General features: G+C 38.4%; 1 pseudogene; it reads right to left on the bottom strand.

Annotated features, from left to right (window-relative positions):
• Nucleotides 1-1,504: 1,504 nt before the first annotated feature.
• LOC101676602 lies at nt 1,505-20,938 on the bottom strand (annotated as a pseudogene).
• Nucleotides 20,939-21,574: the final 636 nt, after the last annotated feature.

Raw genomic sequence — 21,574 nt, 5'->3', positions numbered from 1 at the left:
TCTCCTATCTCAGGATGCAGCCCACTGGAGTTCTTCAAAGACGTGGCAGCTTCATGAAAGCAATCCATTGCACCGTGTGAATTACATTTTGTCTTTCCTGAAGTATATCAGGAAAGGAATACATCTTAGAACCATTTCACAAGACATACTCCCTACATAAATTAAGTTTGATAAACTAATGGGCAGCTTGGGGGAAGAATAACACATTTGGCAGCCTCCTGGAGTCCCCAGAATGGCAATGGCGTCCAGAATTAGAGCTGAGCAGGAAGATGAGGACAAGGCAGGGAGGAAGAAAGGGGCAGCTACTCTCCTCAAACCCTCACAAGAGAAAAGAAATGTCTGGCTGGACAAGACTTCCCCAATGGATTCTTAACACTATTCCAGGGGACTTCCTTCAAGGATACAGTTTCTTAGATTATACTAGAGATCCCCTCTCATTCACTTTCGGGTTGCTTGAGAGGCTAGGTCAAAACCCTGTCATACAACTACTGACAGCTTGTTTCCCCAGCTAGTGTTTGAGGACTTGAGTGATGATATAAGAAGAGAACAGCCCATGGGGCAGGATTTGGTTCACTATGCACTAGACCTGGTTAACTTGGACTAACTACCAGTCCTTCCTGAGACTCAGCTTTCTTGTCTGTGAAGTGAGTACTTCCTATACCCGTCTCATAGAATTATTGTGAGACATGCATGAGAAAGGGTGAGAAAGAGCCACTTGTACAGGGTAAAACAACACACAAACGCTCATTAGAATTTATTTTAAAATTTTCCATAGAGCAAAACAAAGATTTGACCAGGATATAGACACAATGCCTCCAGAAAAAATGAGCGAATTTAACTGAGACTATAATAGTGCTTCTTTTATAACTTTTGTATCACAGTCTCCTTTCCTTAAAGACAAATTGATGGATTTTTTTGTGTACTATTTTCATTCTCTTTGATGATCTTTAACTCACATTCTTCTAGGTACTTCCCCCAACTTGGGGAAATGGTAACCTAACTTCTGTAACTCACTGTCTAGATGTCTGAATGACTTTCTTTGATCCTTGTTTTTTTTTTTAATACTATTAGTACAAAGTAATTGATACACAGGATTTTGAGACACAGGCTATTAATCATGAAGATAAATGATACCTGTGCTCATTTTGTCCAGACCCAGCCCACTAGGGCTGATGATATTGCTTCTACCTACATTATAGAACTTAGTTCTATTTATTACATATTTATACGCTCACATTTATGCATCCTTGGCCAAGCTCTGAACTTGCAAAGACTCAAAAACGTATCTTATTTTTTTTCTAGCTTGAATGTTTTATTTTTTGGAAAAATGTTAGATATTTTAAGGGACTGTATTTCCCTTTTTTGCTTTGGCTGCTAGGAAGCTCACAGGCAAAATGGAAGCCCAAACTTGCTAACTCTGAAGGCTGAAACAGTATGTATTTCTATGCATAAACTTTCCCAGACCTCTTATTATTCTACCTTCATCTTTTAGACTTCCTTATTTTCATTTTGTTTCATGGTTATAAATTCTTGTCAATCTGTTACAGATTCTTTCATTCTGCTTCAGAGATGCTTCTTTGGGTTCCTTATTATTTTGACCCTTTTGTCCCAACTGGTCTTCTCCTAAACCCATGACAAGTTCACTTTCTGAATCAGAGTCCAGGCCCATATGTACTTTGGGAGAATCTATATCTTTTCCCTTCAGTTTATCTTTTGTGGGAAGAGAAAAGGCTTTCACTTTTTCTAAAAAGTCCTTCTTAGGCTGGGAACTTGCCTTTTCTTGAAGCTTGGATCTGCTTTCTCTCTGGTTGGCCATGCGCTTTTCAGTTCCTCCTAGTTTCCACTGGGTTTGACAATTTGAGTTTTGTTTTGTTTGACAGTAGATGACTCTTCATGCATCCAACTGCCTTCTTTGTCTTCTGCATCTTCTGGCTCATTCTTAGACTTCCACTCATTGCCACTGATACTATCACTCCTATCGGACTTCTCAGTATCTTCAGGATCACTGGGCTCTACAGCTGTGTAAACATCATCTGAGATTTCATTTATGCCTAGTTGTGCTTTGAAAGTCTTTATCATCTTGTCAAGATTTATCTGGAACCTGGTGTGACTCTGCCAGTTGGGTGAGATGAGAAGAAATGTACCACCTGCTGCTGGACCAACTCGCTTAGCTCCCTTAGGTCTATCTTGGCCTTGCTTCAACAATCCAGGTTAGGATTCGGGATGCTTCCAGTGGTGGACATTTTGTTTGTTTTTGTCATGATTGGCATGGATGCTTGAGGAGAGAAAGTTTCAGGACAACTGGATAAAGTGCCTGCTTGTCCCATGTTTGCCAAGGCTGATGAAGCTGTGCTCTTGTCCAGGAAGTCCATGGACTCCTTGCTGGCCCTGAAGTGGCTCAATGTGGCCTTCTTGACATCCTGCTCCATGTCAGAACCTGCTGGCATGGAAGAGTTTGTACTTGTGGGAGAGCTTGGCATATGTGACAAGGAAATCCTGCAACCCCAGCCCCTGCTCAGCATGGGCTTGCCATCAGGATCTTGGGGAACACTGTCATGTCAAAGCTGAGCTTGACCTTTTCCTGCTTGTCTAGCTGGGCAGTGCCAGCTCTGGGGTTGCTGGGGTCAAGCAGCATTTGGCACTGGATGTTTGGTGTGTATGGTTTCCCAATGGGAGAGTAATTAAGACCCCTAATCTTCCTGCAGATGTTCTTCACCTACACCTCCATCTTTCTCATTGCACCGTTGAAGATGCTTTTTGTATTTTTCACAGAAAAAAGGAATTTCTTTTTAGACATGAGGTGGCAATTATTTATTGGAACCCAGGCCTGTCTTGTTGCCCAAATAAATGTACAAATAAATGTAATAATCATGCTACCCATCTTTATCCCTCAGATCTTCTATAGGCCAGAATGAAAACCCCTTCAGTTTTGCCCAGACCAAAGGATTTGGACTGCTACAAGGTTCATAAAACCAGTTATCTCATTTTTGTCAAACAGCTAGATATTTAGTGGACATACTTTGATTTCATTCATCCCATACTCAGAGACTTTGATCAGTACTTTTGCCATGTCAGTTTGTGATTTATTCCATTTAAATGATGCATTGTGCAAAATCCACTTTGCATCAGCCAGGAAAGCTTCTATGCAGCCCTACATTTTCTTCTTCACTTTCTTTTCCAACGTATAAGGGTCCACAGAATGGAAGATGTATTTCATGTAGTCAGGATGCTGTTCCAATGGAACAGGTTTCTGGAATGCATCTGTCCCTGGTTGTTTCATTTTCTGAATGGCAAACTTGAACAGGTAGGATAACTCTTTGATAGTGAGCATTGTCATGGCTTTACTCTGAGCCTCAACGCCTTCTGTTACCGTAATCTTTTCACATTCAGGACAAAACCCATCTCCCTCTGGTTCTGTTTTCAGTCTCAGACACTTAACATGGTAAACCCAGGGATAAATCTCACAGCCAAGGACTTGGCCTTTCTGGTGACAAACCCAGCAGTAGAAATCATTCCGTCCATCCTGTGGTACAACACTGCTGCCCCTCCTCGTATTGACAGGATGCACTGAGAAGGTCCAGCATTCTGTCTGACACCCTCATGGCTCTCTGCAGCCTTCCCTCTGAACTCTGGGTTCCTTTACTTCCTTTGCTTCAGGTCATGAACTCAGGGTCATAAGATCAAGCCCCATGTCAGGTTGCACACTCAGCAAGGAGTCTGCTAAAGTTTCTCTCTCCCTTTGCTCCTCCCTGTGTGCAATCACTCTCTCAATAAAATAAATAAAATACATATTTTTCAAAAGATTTATTTATTTTAGAGAGATAGAGTATGAGCGGAGGGAGGCAGAGGGAAATGGAGAGAATCCCAAGCAGACTTCCCACTGAGCACAGAGCCAGATGCAAGGCTTGATCCCACCACCCCAACATCATGAGAAGAGCCAAAATCAAGAGTTGGGTGCTTAACCCACTAAGACACCCAGACACCCCTGAAAATACTGCTTCAAATGCTTTCTAATAACTCACTGATTTCCACATGTGTCAGTGTGTGTGCGGTGGGGATAGAGGGTGGTATATATGTGTATCTTGGACATACAGGCCCATTTGCCCTTGAAGTCATGATTTCCAAAGAATAAATTAATGTCACAGGTTTTCCATATCCAAGGGGAAGTACAACACAGTAATGCAGACCTTCTTTTGGGTAACATCATATAATACAATGGGAGATACAAGGCTAGCATCTCATATCCTGACATAGTTAGCAGACAAAATTGAAAGGAAAAAAAGGAATGGTTCTTTGGGGAAAAAAATAAACTGTAAGGCCTCAGAAAACTGTTGGTTAAATTCATTTTTTATTTCATTGCTAAAGTAATGAATGACAATTAATTTAGGCCTTTCTTCACAAAGTACCAGTATTGTGAAAGTGTGAATTCCTTTCACAGAATCACACTCTAATTGTCTAAGATAGAGAGTCTTAAATGACCTCCATATTTCAGATGAACTATCTTTGCTTCATTGAAAAGAGTGGCATTATGGGTGATCTATACCCTTGGATAGTTAAGAAACAAAAATACACACTTATGATACAAATTGCCTCAGTGTAAAGCCTGACAGAATTCGGGATCTGAGCCAGAGAGTTTTCTCACCTTTCTGCCGCAAAAGGGTAGCAAAATCACATGAAAATCTTTTCTGGGTCCAGATCACACAGTATATTAAAAGATTTTGCTACTGTGCAATTTTCCCAAAGGCACTAGGATTTCTCAAAATATTTATTTGAAGTGCTTTGAACTTGCTCTAATAGGTGAACAAAGGACTGCAGATATTGTGGAAAACTATTTACAACCCCTCCTCCCTTGCCTTCCTTAACACTAAAGAGACTGCGAAGTTGCATTAGTCACTGGTTTGCCTCTATTTCAGCAAGGGTAGCAAGATGAGAGGCAATTTTAGTGATCAGTGAGATGTATATAAAGTCTTGGAAAAGGAGAGAAAACGAAAAGCTTTGGGAAGGAAAAGATTTGGGGTCTTCTTCCTGCTTCATGCCAGAAATATGAGCAAAGGATAATGGAGAGGGAAGGAAGAATGAGCCACGATCCCCTGAAGACAATCTATTATGCAATCTACCTCCCAACAAGTTAGCTGATAAAAATATGTTTCAGTGTTGGGGTGCCTGGGTGGCTCAGTCAGTTAAGTGTCTACCTTTGGCTCAGATCATAATGGCAGGCTCCTGGGATTGAGCCCTGTGCCAGGCTCCCTACTCAGCGGGGAGTCTGCTTCTTCCTCTCCCTCTGACTGCTACTCCCCCTGCTTGTGCTCTCTTTCTCTGTCAAATAAACAAACAAGCAAAATCTTTTTTTTTCTTTTAAATGTGTCCCAATATGTTTAAAGCAGTTGTTGGGTTTTCTTTTGTTTTAAGATATCTCAACATATAAGAAAGGTGTTTTGGGGATGCTGAATTAAAAAACAAAAGAACAAAAAAATAAACCTTTAAGTAACTATTTATTTATTTTAAAGATTTTATTTATTTATTTGATAGTGAGAGAGAGCACAAGAAGGAGAAGCAGTAGGCAGAGGGAGAACTAGGCTCCCCGCTGAACAAGGAGCCTAATGTGGAACTTGATCCCGTAACCCTGGGATTATGACCTAATTGACTGAACCACCCAGGGGTCCCATGTAACAATTTAATTACTGATGCAATTAATTTCAAATATTGTCAACATAGAGGGTTCAAATTCAGATTGCTTAGGGAAAATGTTTTTTATATATTTACTTCATATACAAATATCTATTACATATAGTAGGAATAAAAGCAGTCACAGAAAATAAATCACTGATTTAATAAAAGTAAGAGGTACTAAAATTTCATCAAGTAAATGTTTTATACTCCACAAAAATATTTGAGTAACTTCAATAGGCAAACTAAAATGATCTCTGATTCAACTAATTGATTTGGTAAGGAACACTAGCTACTAGAACAGGTTCTCAGATGTCTTCCTTTATTTTTTACAGAATGTTTTACTGAATTTTGTTTTCACTTTTCAATTAACTGTGTTGGCATTAAAAATGAACTATATATAAATGAACCACTTGTAATACACACAATTATTCAAATGTATATGTTAAAAAATGAAAGTTTCACATCAATGTCAATTAGCTATGCACACTTGAAATGGAAGTAAAATGGAATATATTGGTTAAGAATAAATTGGTGAATGTTTCTGTGATTATGTCGTGGGGTAAGGCACTTTCATACTTACTGAAGGGAATATAAATCTGACAAAACCTATCAAAATTGCAAAAGTACATTTCCTTGGAATCAGCAATTCTACATTTAGGAATTTATTCTGAAGATATACTTGCATGCATTCATGGGAAATCATACATGCGCAAGATTATTCTTGCAGCATAATTTGCAATAGCAATCTGGAGACAACTGTTCATAAATAGGGGATTGGCTCTGTAAATTACTGTGCATTCATAAAAGAAAGTATTATTGAAAAGAATGAAGTAAGTCATCATGTACTTATATGAAGCAATCTCCAACTTGTTTTAGGTCAAAAAGGAAAAATGTGGGAAAAAATGGATGGGTAATATATGGGTATATCATATATGTGTATGTAATACACACACACACACACACCCCGCGCCCCGGTATAGATATAACTGTGGAAGAAACTGACATTTGCTGCTTTTGGTGACCAAGAGTAATGCGTGGGTAATATGACTAGGAACAGGGTAGGAGAAAAGCTATAGACCTATTTTTTAAAAAATTATAAGCAATATGTAAGGTATTACTTATCTCACAAAAGAGAATTAAGATATATGTTAGTGGGAGGACTTAAGTGGCTCAGTTGGTTAAGCATCTGACTCTTGATCTCAACTCAGATCTTGATCTCAGAGTCATGAGTTCAAGACCCACATCAAGACCAAGTAGCTCCACACTGGAGCCTACTTTAAAAAAAAATAGATAAACAAACAAAATGTATGTTAGTGAAAAATATCAAATTTTCTTTAAAAATAATGTATAACCTCATTCTGCTCTTTCCTGCATGCAATGAATCACATCATCCTGTCAAAGAGGAAATTTTAAATGCTTAAATAAATACATAAAGTCTCACAGCTTTATTAATATAACAGAAAAAGCCAGTTTAATTCCAAATTGCTTCCTCGTGGATCTACCCTAATTCAGTGTTAAAAGCAGTGTGAAAATGTTTTTAATTAAGGACATTTCTCACTTTTTGGAATCTTGCAAAATGGGCCATTCTGTGGTAAGAAAGAGCTTATATAATAGGTCCATCTTTCACTTATGAATACAGAATGTTGATGCAATTAATTGAGTCACCCACAAAATGATATTCCTAAATTCATTTAATGACCAGCAAAGTACAAGTACCCACCACTATTTTTGACTTTAGTAAGAATTCTCATGGTATGTAACATATAATACATAGAAGTGGCAGAATTAAAAGATAAAAATGTATAAAATTTCCATAACAGAAAAAGTCATGTTTCCTTCTTCATAAGTGAGAGGTTCATCTTAAACTATTTGAGCTGTGTTCCCCCCACAGAACTTATAAAATGTATCTTTGTCTGAATTTATCATGTAAATCCCCCCCCTTTTTTAAAGATTTTATTTATTTATTTGAGAGAGAGAGCACAAGCAGTGTGGAGGGGCAGAAGGAGAGAGAAGCAGACTCCCTGCTGAGCAGGACACTGGGATCAGGACCTGAGTCAAAGGCAGAAGCTTAACTGCTTAATTGATCTACCCAGGCACCCTGCAAAACCCCTTCTCATGTGAAGTAAGACTAACATGAGGGAAATAGGCACTCCTGCATGAACCAGAGACACCAGACTATTCAGTATCCTCCAGAGTGTGCTTCCTGCTTTGAGACCTTCAAGGACTTTATTAAAGTCTGGATATTAACAATCTTCACCCACTAGAAGTGCACATTATGCTTGGCTCCAGTTCTGGAACCTATTTGTACTCATCACAGATGAAATCCTCAAGTATTCTTTTGTCAGCTGCCCTCATTTCCATCCATTCTATTCACAAAACCAAGTGGGTCAACTCCAGAGGCACATGATGGATACTCAGTAAATACTGAATAGGTGAGTAATGAGTGAATGGGTAATAATAAACTTTATTTTTACATTACTTACTGCTTCTGTGTACCTGGGTGACCACATTGGTTTAGTGTTCAACTCTTAATTTCAGTTCAGGTCATGATCTCAGGGTCCTGAGATCGAGCCCCAAGTTGGGCTCCATGTTCAGCTAGGAGTCTGCTTGATATTCTCTCTCTTTCTTTCCCTCTGCCCCTCCCCCTCTTTACACATGGGTTTTCTTTCTCAAATGAATAAATACAATCTTTAAAAAAATATATATGTATATGTGTGTATGTGTGTATATGAAATGTTTTACTGCTTTTAAAATACTTTTGCATTATCACTGCATTTATTCTTCACAATACTCATGTAAAAAGGTAGGGATGGCGCACCTGGCTCAGTCAGAAGAGCATGCAGCTCTTGATCTCAGTGTCATGAGTTTGAGCTCCATGGTGGGTGTAGAGATTACATACATACATATATACACACATAAACTTTAAAAAAAAAAAAAGAAGGCAGGGCTTTTAGGTCATGTATTACACATGATGAATTTGAGGTCCAAAGAGGTGTAAATGAGGTGTTCAATGTCACAACTAAGAAGCTACCAAGGCCCCATAACATGCCATTGTCCTTCAATGATCATAGGACATCAGTAATGGCATCCATCAGAAGCAGCAGTGGGGGGCAGAAGTGGCCCCCTGACTCCCCCACTCTGGATGTTGGTACTTCAGCTTCCACTTTAGCTCTCAGTTTAGATATGAAAGGGCAAATGCTTTGCTTGGAATGCTCTTTGCTGTGAAGATTCCTGACAACAGAGGGGAGGACCAAGTTGGTGGAGGAGTAGGAGACCTAACTTTTATCTGGTCTGAGGAGTTCAGCTAGAACTATTCAGCTAGATAGTTTTCAAACCATTCTGAACACCTACAAACTCAAAAGGAGATCAAAGAAAAGAACAGCAGGAATTCTAGGAACAGAGAAGCGACTACTTTCTGGAAGGTTGGACATGCAGAGAAGTGAATTTCTGTCTTTTAAATTTTGGGATAGTTTCTTCTAACAGACCAAAATATACCCTAAATCTAGTGTATGGCTTTGTTGAGTGTCCCACCTGATCACATACTCTAACCCCCTTTAAAATTTTTTTTTCCCTTTTTTCAGCCAACTTATCAATTCCTTTTTAAAAATCTTTTTAAATTTTCACCTTTACAGTCATACTCCAACCCTTCATCATATTTACTCATACTTTTGTGTGTGTGTGTGTATGTATATATATATATATATATATATATATTTTTTTTTTTTTTCTTTCCCTAAAATTTTGGGAGGCAGTTTCTTCTAACAGCCCAAAATGCACCCAAAATCAAGAGTGTGACTTTGTTCTATCCACTAGTGTGATCATATATATATATATATATATATATATACACATATATATGTGTATATACACACAAGAAAGGAAAATTATATATATATATATATACACACTATATGTAATTTTCCTTTCTTTTCTCCCTAGTTTTGGGGTTCTTCTGATTTGTTTAGTGTATATTTTTCTGGGGTTGTTGTTACCCTTTAAGCATTTTGTTCTCTCATTCATCTAGTCTTCTCTGAATAAAATGACAAAGTGGAAAAACTGGCCTCAAAAACAAACAAAAAAGAACAAGAAGCAGTACCAACTACTAGGGACCTAATCAATATGGACATTAGTAAGATATCAGAACTAGAGTTCAAAATGATGATTATAAAGATACTAGCTGAGCTTGAAAAAAGCATAGGAGGTACTAGAGAAGCCCTTTCAGAAGAAACAAAAGAACCAAAATCTAACCAAGTTGAAATAAAAAAAAAAGCTATTAATGAGGTACAATCAAAACTGGAGGCTGTAACTGCTAGGATAAATGAGGCAGAAGAAAGAATTAGTGATATAGAAGACCAAATGATGGAGAATAAAGAAGCTGAGAAAAAGAGAGATAAAGAACTACTGGATCATGAGGAGAGAATATGAGAGATAAGTCATATGAAACAATGTTAAAAAAATTGGGATCCCATAAGAAGAAGAAAGAGAGAGAGGGGCAGAAAGTATACTGGAGCAAGTTATAGCAGAGAACTTCCCTAATTTGGGGAAGGAAACAGGCATCAAAATTCAGGAGGCATAGAGAACCCCCTCAAAATCAATTAAAAATAGGTCTACACCACATCATCTAATAGTTAAACTTACAAGTATCAGAGACAAAGAGAAAATCCTGAAAGCAGCTTGGTCTGCTGACCTACAATGGTAGAAATATAAGACTGACAGCAGACCTATCCACAGAGACCTGGCAAGTCAGAAAGGATTGGCATGAAATATTCAGAGCATTAATGAGAAAAATATGCAGCCAAGAATACTATATCCAGGTAGGCTGTCACTGAAAATGGAAGGAGAGATAATTAGCTTCCAGGACAAACAAAAGCTAAAAGAATTTGCCAATACCAAACCAGCCCTCCAGGAAATATTGAAAGGGGTCCTCTAAGCAAAGAGAGAGCCTCAAAGTAACATAGACCAGAAAGGAACCGAAACAATACACAGTAACAGTCATCTGACAGGCAATAAAATGGCACTAAATTCACATCCTTCAATAGTTACCCTAAACGTAAATGGGCTAAATGTCCCAATCAAAAGACACAGGATATCATAATGGATTAAACAAACAAACAAGCAAAAACAAGACCCATTGGTATACTGTCTGCAAGAGACTCATTTTAGACCCAAAGACACCTCCAGATTTAAGGTGAGGGGGTGGAAAACAATTTACCATGCTAATGGACATCAAAAGATAGCTAGGGTGGCAATGCTTATATCAGACAAATTAGAGTTTAAGCCAAAGACTATAATAAGAGATGAGGAAGAAAACTATATCATACTTAAATGGTCTATCCAACAAGAAGATCTAACAATTTTAAATATCCATGCCCCTAACATGGGAGCAGCCAATTATATAAGTCAACGAATGACAAAATCAAAGAAACACATCGACAATGATACAATAATAGTAGGGTATGTTAACACCCCCCTCACTGAAATGGACAGATCATCTAAGCAAAAGATCAACAAGAAAATAAAGGCTTTAAATGACACACTGGACCACATGAACATCACAGATATATTCAGAACATTCCACCCCAAAGGAACAGAACACACATTCTTCTCTAGGGCACATGGAATATTCTTCAGGATAGATCACATCCTGGATCACAAATCAGGTCTCAATAGTACCAAAAGATTGGGATCATTCCCTGCATATTATCGGACCACAGTGCTTTGAAACTAGAACTCAACCACAAGAGGAAAGTTGGAAAGAACTCAAGTACATGGAAGCTAAAGAGCATCCTACTAAAAAATGAATGGGTCAACCAGGAAATTAAAGAAGAACTGTTAAAAATCATGGAAACAAATGAAAATGAAAATGAAAACACAACAGTTCAAAATCTTTGGGATGCAGCAAAGGCAGTCCTAAGAGGAAAATATATAGCAATATAAGTCTTTCTCAAGAAACAAGAAGGGTCTCAAATATACAACCTAACCCTACACCTAAAGGAGCTGGAGAAAGAATAGCATTTAAAGCCTAAACCAAGCAGGAGAAGAGAAATAATAAACAGAAATCAATGAAATAGAAACCAGAAGAACAGTAGAACAGATCAATAAAAATAGGAGCTGGTTCTTTGAAAGAATAAGATTGATAAACCCCTGGCCAGACTTATCAAAAAGAAAAGAGAAAGGACCCAAATAAATAAAATCATGAATGAAAGAGAAGAGATCACAACCAACACCAAAGAAATACAAACAATTATCAATTATAAGAACATATTATGAGCAACTATACACCAGCAAATCAAACAATCTGGAAGAAATGGATGTATTCCTAGACTATAAACTACCAAAATTGAGCCAGGAAGAGATAGAAAACCTGAACAGACCTGTAACCAGTAAGGAAACTGAATCAATCATCCAAAGTCTCCCAACAAACGAGAGCCCAGGGCCACATGACTTCCCAGAGAAGTTCTACCAAACATTTAAAGAATTAATACCTATTCTCCTGAAACTCTTCCTAAAAATAGAAATGGAAGGAAAACCTCCAAACTCATTTTAGGAGGTCAGCATTATCTTGATCTCCAAACCAACAATGATCCCATAGAAAAAGAGAATTACAGATCAATATCCTTGATGAACATTTGAATGCAAAAATTCTCACCAAAATACAAGCTAGTAGGATCCAACAGTACATTTAAAGGATTATTCACCACAACCAAGTGGAATTTATTCCTGGGCTTCAAGGTTAGTTCAACATCTGCAAATCAATCAATCTGATACAATACACTAATAAAAGAAAGAACAAGAACCGTATGATACTCTCAATAGATGCAGAAAAAGCATCTGACAAAGTATAGCATCCTTTCTCGATCAAAACTCTTCACAGTATAGGGATAAACTGTATATACCTCAGTATCATAAAATCTATCTATGAAAAATCCACAGAGAATATCATTCTCAATGGGGAAAAACTGAGACCTTTTCCCTAAGGTTGGAACACAGCAGGATGTCTACTATCACCACACTATTCAACATAGTACTAGAAGTTCTAGCCTCAGCAATCAGACAACAAAAAGAAATAAAAGGCATCCAAATCAGAAGTCAAATTCTCACTCTTTGCAGATATGATACTTTATGTGAAAAACACAAAAGACTCTACTCCAAAACTGCTAGAACTCATGCAAGAATTCAGAAAAGTGTCAGGATATAAAATCAATGTATAGAAATCAGTTGCATTTCTATACACCAACAGCAAGACAGAAGAAAGAGAAATTAAGGAATCCATCCCATTTTTACAATTGTACCCAAAAGCATAAGATACCTAGGAATAAACCTAACCAAAGAGGCAAAGAATCTGTACTCAGAAAACTATGAAGTGCTCGTGAAGAAATTGAGGAAGACACAAAGAAACAGAAAAACGTTCCATGCTCATGGATTGGAAGCTCAAATATTGTGAAAATGTCTATGCTACCTAGAGCAATCTACACATTAATGCAATCCCTATCAAAATACCCTCAACTTTCTTCAAAGAAATGGAACAAATAATCCTAAAATTTGTATGGAACCAGAAAAGACCCTTAATAGAGGAATATTGAAAAAGAAAACCAAAGCTGGTGACATCACAATTCCAGACTTCAAGCTCTATTACAAAGCTGTAATCATCAAGACAGTATGGTACTGGCACAAAAAAAGACACATAGATCAATGGAGTAGAACAGAGATCCCAGAAATGAACCTTCAGCTCTATGGTCAACTCATCTTTGACAAAGCAGGAAAGAATATCCAATGGAAAAAAGACAGTCTCTTCAACAAATGGTTTTGGGGAAACTGGACAGCCACATGCGGAAAAATGAAACTGGACGATTTCCTTACACCACACAAACAAACAGACTAAAACGAACTGAAAGGCCTCAATGTGAGACAGGAATCCATACAAATCTTTGAGGAGAACACAGGCTGCAACTTCTTCCACCTCAGCTGCAGCAACATCTTCCTAGGAACATCACCAAAGGCAAGGGAGGCAAGGGCAAAAATGAACTACTGGGACTTTATCAAGATAAAAAGGTTTTGCTCAGCAAAGGAAACAGTCAACAAAATCAAAAGACAACTGACAGAATGGGAGAAGATATTTGCAAAGGACATATCAGATAAAGGGCTAGTGTCCAAAACCTATAAAGAACTTATCAAACTCAACACCCAAAGAACATATAATTCAATCAAAAAATGGGCAGAGGACACAGACATTTCTGAAAAGAAGACATCCAAATGGACAACAGACACATGAAAAAGTGCTCAACATCACTCAGCATCAGGGAACTACCAATCAAAACCGCAGTGAGATGCCACCTCACATCAGACAGAATGGTTAAAATTAGCAAGTCAGGAAACAACAGATATTGGTGAGGATGCAGTGAAAGGGGAACCCTCCTACACTATTAGTGGGAAAGCAGCCACTCTGGAAAACAGTATGGAAGTTTTTCAAAAAGTTGAAAATAGAGCTACCCTACAACCCAGCAATTGCACTACTGGGTATTTACCCCAAAGATACAAATGTAGTGATCCAAAGGGGCACATGCACCCCAATGTTTATGGCAGCAGTGTCCGCAATAACCAAACTATGGAAAGAGCCTAGATGTCCAACAACAGAGGAATGGATAAGGAATAAGTGGTATATAAATACACAGTGGAATGTTATGCAGCCATCAAAAGAAATCTTGCCACTGGCAACGACATAGATGGAACTAGAGTCTTTTATGCTAAGTGAAATAAGTCAATCAGAGAAAGACAATTATTATATGATCTCACTGATATGAGGATCTCACTGATATGAGACAGAGGATCATAGGTGAAGGGAGGGAAAAGTGAAACAAGAGGAAACCAGAGACAGAGATAAACCATAAGAGACTCTTAATCTCAGGAAACAAACTGAGGATTGCTGGAGGGGAGGGGGATGGGAGGGATAGGGTGGGTGGGCGGAGGTCGTTGTGAAAGGTATTTGCTATGGTGAGTGTTGTGAATTGTGTAAGACTGATGAATCATAGACCTGTACCTCTGAAACAAATAATACATTATATGTTAATTAAAAAAAAAACAGAATGTAAATGAGAAAAAAACTCAATGATATTTATATTGATTATATACCAAAATGATATTTTAGATGCGTTTGATTGAATAAAATATATTATTTAATTAAAAAAAGAAAGATTCCTGACACCACATTCAGCCACCTGAGAGGCCAAAACATTCTCTCCAGCCTCGAGAGAATCTTCGCAGCCACATCTGAGTTCTGCTATGAAGCCAACAAAGTGTAATCTTAAATCCAACTCAAATATGGAAATGTGAAATGATGAAACAGATTACTTACCCCTTCATAAACTGAAATGTATAACACCAATTATTCTATGCAGGGGGGGAGGTATTAACAGTAAGTTCTGCCCTCTGAGTGAGAATAATTCCCTTTGTTCTCTAATAAGTACCACCTTCCTCCCACTGGATACGGCACTGTCCCTCCATTGTTAAATTAAATTGTGCAGAAAGCACCAAGGATTATCATGAATGTCTGCATTAATGTCAGCCTCCGTTAGAAACAAAGCCAACATCTGGGAGTTTGCAGAAAGGGAGAAGCCCACTCAGGAAAATCAGGCAGAGTAGTTCAATGTGCCTGTCAAACTTCACATCAAAACTGATGTAATACAGTAAAATGAATAAAACCGGGGGTGGGGAGAGCATCATTAATCAGAAGAGTTAACAGACTGCCTCCCTAAGCCCTCATTGTCAGTTTTACCAGGAAACTACACATATCATAGAGGAAACACGGATAAAAATGTTGCAATATCCTTGTCTCGATATGTCTACAATATATTATGAAGCCAGAAAAGGTGAAAGTTAACCCAAAAGTTATTGCTGGGGAAAAACTCCATTCAGACTACTAAGTAGAATGGCAAAATGATGCATGCGAGAATGCAACAGAAAGGACTAACCTTACAGAGGAAGATAAATGACAGGATTACTTTGAAATATGTCTCTTTTATACAAATTAATACCTAGAGCTTCATAAAGTGTTTTATTTGTCCCACTGCAAAATTATACTTTGTTGCTTGCTTTTCTGAGCTGTTATCACAATAACATTTATTTCCATCCCAATCCCATGCTCCACTGAATCTATGAAATATCGAACTTCTCTACCAAGGTGGGGTTATCAAAAACAAAAATTCAGAAATTAAGTAATACAAAATAAGGTCCCTTTTTTCCCCACTGTGAATGAGTGACTTACTTTATTACTTTCTCGAAAATCTTGTAATGTGTTTTGAAAGTGTCCGGTTCAAAAAAACCAAGAAATAAAAGTAAAGAAAATAGAGAACTGGAGATCAGAAAATCTATGGTAACTTTAGAAGTATATTGCCAAATAGAAAAACAAGACAAAAAACTTTTAAACCCCTTGTATCAAGATCTTACAACTATGTTCATATAAGATAATTTTATCCTATGTGAAAATAATATGCTTACTACTGCAACTAGCTTCCTATATCTGGGCTGATGAAATGGCACCCAGCTATACCATGAAGTCACATATGAATGATACCCAATGTAATGATTAAAAACTGACAATGAGTTCCTGTCTGCCCTCCCCCTTTTTTCTGCCCTTCCTCCCTCCATCCTTTCCTTCTTTCTTCCATTTCTCCTCTTTTTTTATTTTTATTTTTTGAAAATTTTATTAATTTACTTGAGGGGGAGAGAGAATATGAGTGGAGGGAGAAGCAGGCAGAGAGAGAAGGAAAAGCAGACTCCCCACTGGGCAGGGAGCCTGACATGGGGCTCGATCCCAGGACCCCAAGGTCACAACCGGAGCTGAAGTCAAACATTTAACTGACTAAGCCACCGATGTGGCTTTTTAAATTTCTGCCTGAAAGTATAGTCTACCATTCCATTATTAGTGCAAATAGTTTTTGGCAAGCCTGAATAAACTACCAATCCAAATCCAATTTATTTTAGTGTCGTTTTGTTACTCCCTCATGCCTTGACATCCTTCAGAAATGTGCCTTGACAGGACCATTCCTTGATCAAATTCTGGGCAGAGAGAAGCACATCCGTATGCAGCATGTGAATGTTCTAAGGGAGCCAGGGGCCAAATGCTATACACTGACAAGAGAGAAGGTAACTGATCGAACCGAGGATATGTGGCAGACTTCCTGTAGGAGGTAACATATGTATGGAATGGTAAATAGGAATTTGCCATACAGACAAAATGGGGAGGCAAGATATTCTATATGAAGTGACTTAGAGAAAAATGTGGTTAATCTAGTCAATAACAACAGATTAGTAGATTTAGGAAATATTTTGTGAATTCTTACTTTAAAATGTGAATTTCTATGCCGGCGTCTAAGCCCACTTGCTCCCTCCTTGAACTAAGTGAGATGTATAGAAACTAATGCCACACCTCGGTTGAAAGGACAGGAAAGTGCTGGTAACCATGTCATAGTATTGTTTACATGGTGCTCTCCATGTCCAGTGGCAGGGAGGGGGGTGGCTTAGATTTTCCTCGAGGCGATCAAACAAGACCCTGGGAATGTGAGCAGATCATGACGACGAGATGTTGGGGAAACATCCTGAAAGCTGGCATCCGTAAGTGTACGTGCTCTAATTTGTGACATTTTTCAGAAATCTGAAGCCACATGTTAGAATACCAAATAACTTGTGCAGGGTACTATTTGAAACATTCAAATATTTCCTTATATCCCCCAATAATATGGATGAAAACTCCTAGCCATTTATGGTGTTTTCTTCTAGGAGGAAGGAAGATATACTCTTCATATTCATACTGGATGTTTTCTTTTCCCCAGACTACTGGCATCTTCATATAAATACAGTTTCCAGGTGGCATGTACTATGAGTTTATTCATTGTATAAATGCATTTTTATACCTCGTTGGTTGCCCAAATTATATTTTTCTATAAATACAGACTGGAATTCTATTCACAGATCAGGTGTGGAAGTATGAAAATTGTCTTTAAAAAGAACTTATTTCTATATTTTCTTTACATTATTGGTCTGAAACTTAAAACTATACACTTAGAAGTGCTCTGCAATTATCTTAATGCCACAAAACACAAATGCATTAAATTTGTGGAATTTTGTAGCCTAAATTCACCTTAGAAATGATTTATTTCATGCTTTTCATATTGAATATAGGAGACTCAGGTCAAATGAGGGTATGGCTTGCTTCTGAGTCCTCAATTTAAAAAAAAATCCTGGAATTAGAGTATTAGCTCCTAAATTCCCAGCACTGTGTTCCTACCCCTGCTCTCCTGTGGATACCCCTATATGACCACGTTTTCTTTAAATAATCATAAAATAAGAGGCTCTGAGGGGCTCTCAAAGATCCTGTAGTGCCCCTGTTCTTTGAGTGGACAGCACTATTGTGTTCTGCATGGACTTTATTAACTCCTGGAGAAACTGACATATAGTAAATGAGAGCATTACTCAAATGCCATCCCCAAATTATCATCTTTCTCTTTAAATAAATGAAAGTGAGCTTCATTCTTAAATGGGATATTATTATATCTTGACACAAACATTCTTTTATATTATGGGAATATTCAAAAGAAAATGCGACATAATTTGTCAGCAAAAATGCATTCTAAAATAAAGAAACTGGGGCACCTGGCTGGCTCACTCTGTAGAACATCTGACTCTTGATCTTGATCTCAGGGTCATGAGTCTGAGACCCATGCTGGGTGTTGAGATTATTTTTTAAAAATTAAGAATTAAAAAAATAAAGAAACCTCATTATCATCTTTGAAAGAACAGTATCATTAAAAGATGCTTATGAGGGGCGCCTGGGTGGCTCAGTGGGTTAAGCTGCTGCCTTCGGCTCAGGTCATGATCTCAGGGTCCTGGGATCGAGTCCCGCATCGGGCTCTCTGCTCAGCAGGGAGCCTGCTTCCTTCTCTCTCTCTCTCTCTCTGCCTGCCTCTCTGCCTACTTGTGATCTCTCTCTGTCAAATAAATAAATAAAATCTTTTAAAAAATTATCTAAAAAAAAGATGCTTATGAATTGCCTCAATTGTCTAAGATTCATTTGAGCCCAATGAGTCATTATGTAATAGGAGTCCCTCCCAACACCCCCCCCACTGGGATTTTTCACAGCGAAAGATCAGTGTAGATATACTTCTGCAAAAAAAAAGAAGCAGGCTACTCAAAAATCTGGTGCCATCCGTTCCTTACATGTTGAAAGTCAACTCACAAAAGCACCAGGAAAAATTTCACCTGCAAAATCAGTCATTCACCACCAGGTAATCCCCAAATCCACTTGGACTGGATTTGGTCATCTGCCCATAGGTGGCACTGCCACATTATTCAACATGTATCTACTTATGTGTGCAGCCTCATGCAATGGAAGCACTTTTGCAAATTGGGCCTCAGACTTTACCATCATGCTGTCTTGGCCCATAGACTCTCTGACAGAGGGTTTTGGAAGCAGAGGGTCTGGGTTCTAGTCCCTCTTCATCACATGCTACGTGAGAACTAACCCTCAGTTTCTTGACTTGGAAAATGCAAACAACAATACCTCATTCATAAAATGTTAAGGAAGGTCAAATAAAATAATGCTTGACAAATATTTAAGCAAATTCTCTAGAGTATAATGTGGAATTGAAAATGTTCAACTACCAAATGTGGTGACTCACTTTGGTTGAAATAAAACCATACACCAACTGTTGCCGTCCGTCTTATTTCTTTAATAAGAAAACTTGGTACAAGGGCTTTTGAGGATGCAGGATACAAGGTTCTCTGTTAATCCTTATTGAAAAGATAATCGAGAAGTTAGGAAAATATTTACAAATTAATTATCATTGAGGCATAAGGTACAAAAAGCTTTAATTTCACACTGATTTAACTTAATCTCTCTATATTATTTATCCTGTTGTTGTCAAGTTGATTTGGGGACAAGTCTGTTGTAAATGGAAGAAATTCTCTTATGACATTCTGTTTTCATTTACAGGGTTTTATTTTTATCCCTAGTGCAATATAATCCTTAACCTCAAGATTATAATTACAATAAGGAGGTTGCTATCTCTGCTTTCTGTAGAAAATGCTGTCTGCTGAAGCATTTATTATAGGAAATTGGATTTACTCACCAAAAACTGTAAAGCGCACACTAGCCTTCTGATGTTTGGCTCAATATCCGTTTGTCCTTGCTTAATGTCATAACCCATCTCCTATGTGGGACATAGATTTACTTGTCCACAAGTAAGCTTTTTAATTTTAAATTGGTCCGTTCATGGCCGTTCTCAAAAAATAAATTTGTGACTCTAACAAATTCATTTGTACTGAAAACACAGAGATTTTTCTACAATGGTAGGTACAAAAGATGAGTTCTACCTTGTTACTTCCACTGTCTGAAAACCACTCTAAAGCCATTAGAATAACAGAAGTGGAGTCACTCTGCCTCCTCTTAGGGGAAAACAAAGTTTAACACGCCAGGGCTCAGAATCAAGTTAACTGTCCTGCCGGCACCTGGGCTTTTGTCTTATTCCTGGGCTCTACCTTCCTGTAAGACTGCCTACAAATACTGACGGCCCTCATAGAATTTGGGGCTCTTGTTACTTCTGTCACTAAATACTGGTATCCTGGCCAGAAACCCAAACTTATGGCCACCTGGTGAGAGTCCCCCTCAAGTCCCACTGCTTCCCACTCTGTCCACATCTCTGAACAAGGCCTTTTACAAGATTTCTTCGGCCCTTGTCTGCCAAAGAAAAGACAACTGGCCACTGGTTTTTGTTACACTGAAACCACTACAGAAACGTAAAGATGGTTGGAAATTAAGATGGGCACACTAGTGTTTCAGCAAGGCTTGACTTTAAACTGAACACATTCTTCTCTTCCTTATTCTCAAAGCCTCCTCCTCCCATTCACTTGTTTTTCTGTAGAATTCTTTGTTCTAGGAACTCAGTATCAATATGGAGATCTCACTGCTCTTGATATATACTTCCTAAGGAGACTTGGGTGCCAGAGGCCAGTGCTAGTCGCAACATCACCTTGAGGATGTGATAAACGCAGCTGGCAGTTCGTAGCAGATTCCTATCTAAATGGCCTCCATCCTGTATTTTCGTATAAAACTTCTCAGTCTTTTACCCTGGGCGGGCTTGCCCTCTTGCGGGCATGAGCCGGCAGCAGCCTCCTTTGCCTGGCAAAGTAATAAACTACCTTCTTCTTTATCCGTCCGTGCTGTCTTCCTGTAACATTTCCGCTCTGGAGCACAGAGGTTGGTTTTTGACAACATTGTGCCTTGATTATATCCCACAGTGAATAAAAGTGAATGCAGAGTCCTACAGTTTGAATCAGGGACCTGGTGCTGTTTTTCCTTTTAAGCATCAGGATCATCCTAGCTAATGGCATCAAGAAGATGTCAGTTGAGGAACTGGCTAGCCTTGGGAAAAGAAAGATAAAGAGAAACTCAACCGGCGAATTTGCTTCTTCCTTTTATCCTCACTACTGAACAAGCAGAGTTCAATTGTGACATGAAGAAACTATAATTAAAGAGTGAAAACACACACACACACACACACACACACACACAGAGCAAAAACACAGGCTAACAAATAGAACAGAGAGACCACGACTTGAGTGTCCTACTTCAGCAAATGAAGGCTAAATTACGGAAAACATTAAGTTCCCATCACTAGCGCTCCAGGCAGATTTCTTTTCTATTTTCTCTAGGTATTGCTTTATGAAGAAGCTCTGTAAGTTTTTAGGTTTTTTTTTTTTTTTTAAGATTTTGTTTATTTATTTGACAGACACGCAGTGGGAGAGGGAACGCAGGCAGGGGGAGCAGCAGAGGGAGAGGGAGAAGCAGACTCCCTGATTGGGGCTCGATCCCAGGACCCCGGGATTATGACCTGAGCCGAAGGCAGACCCT

Source organism: Mustela putorius, unplaced genomic scaffold, assembly GCF_011764305.1.
Source record: "Mustela putorius furo isolate JIRA1106 unplaced genomic scaffold, ASM1176430v1.1 tig00003836_pilon_pilon_pilon, whole genome shotgun sequence".
Taxonomy (NCBI): domain Eukaryota; kingdom Metazoa; phylum Chordata; class Mammalia; order Carnivora; family Mustelidae; genus Mustela; species Mustela putorius.
This window is presented reverse-complemented; position numbering and strand designations above follow the sequence as displayed.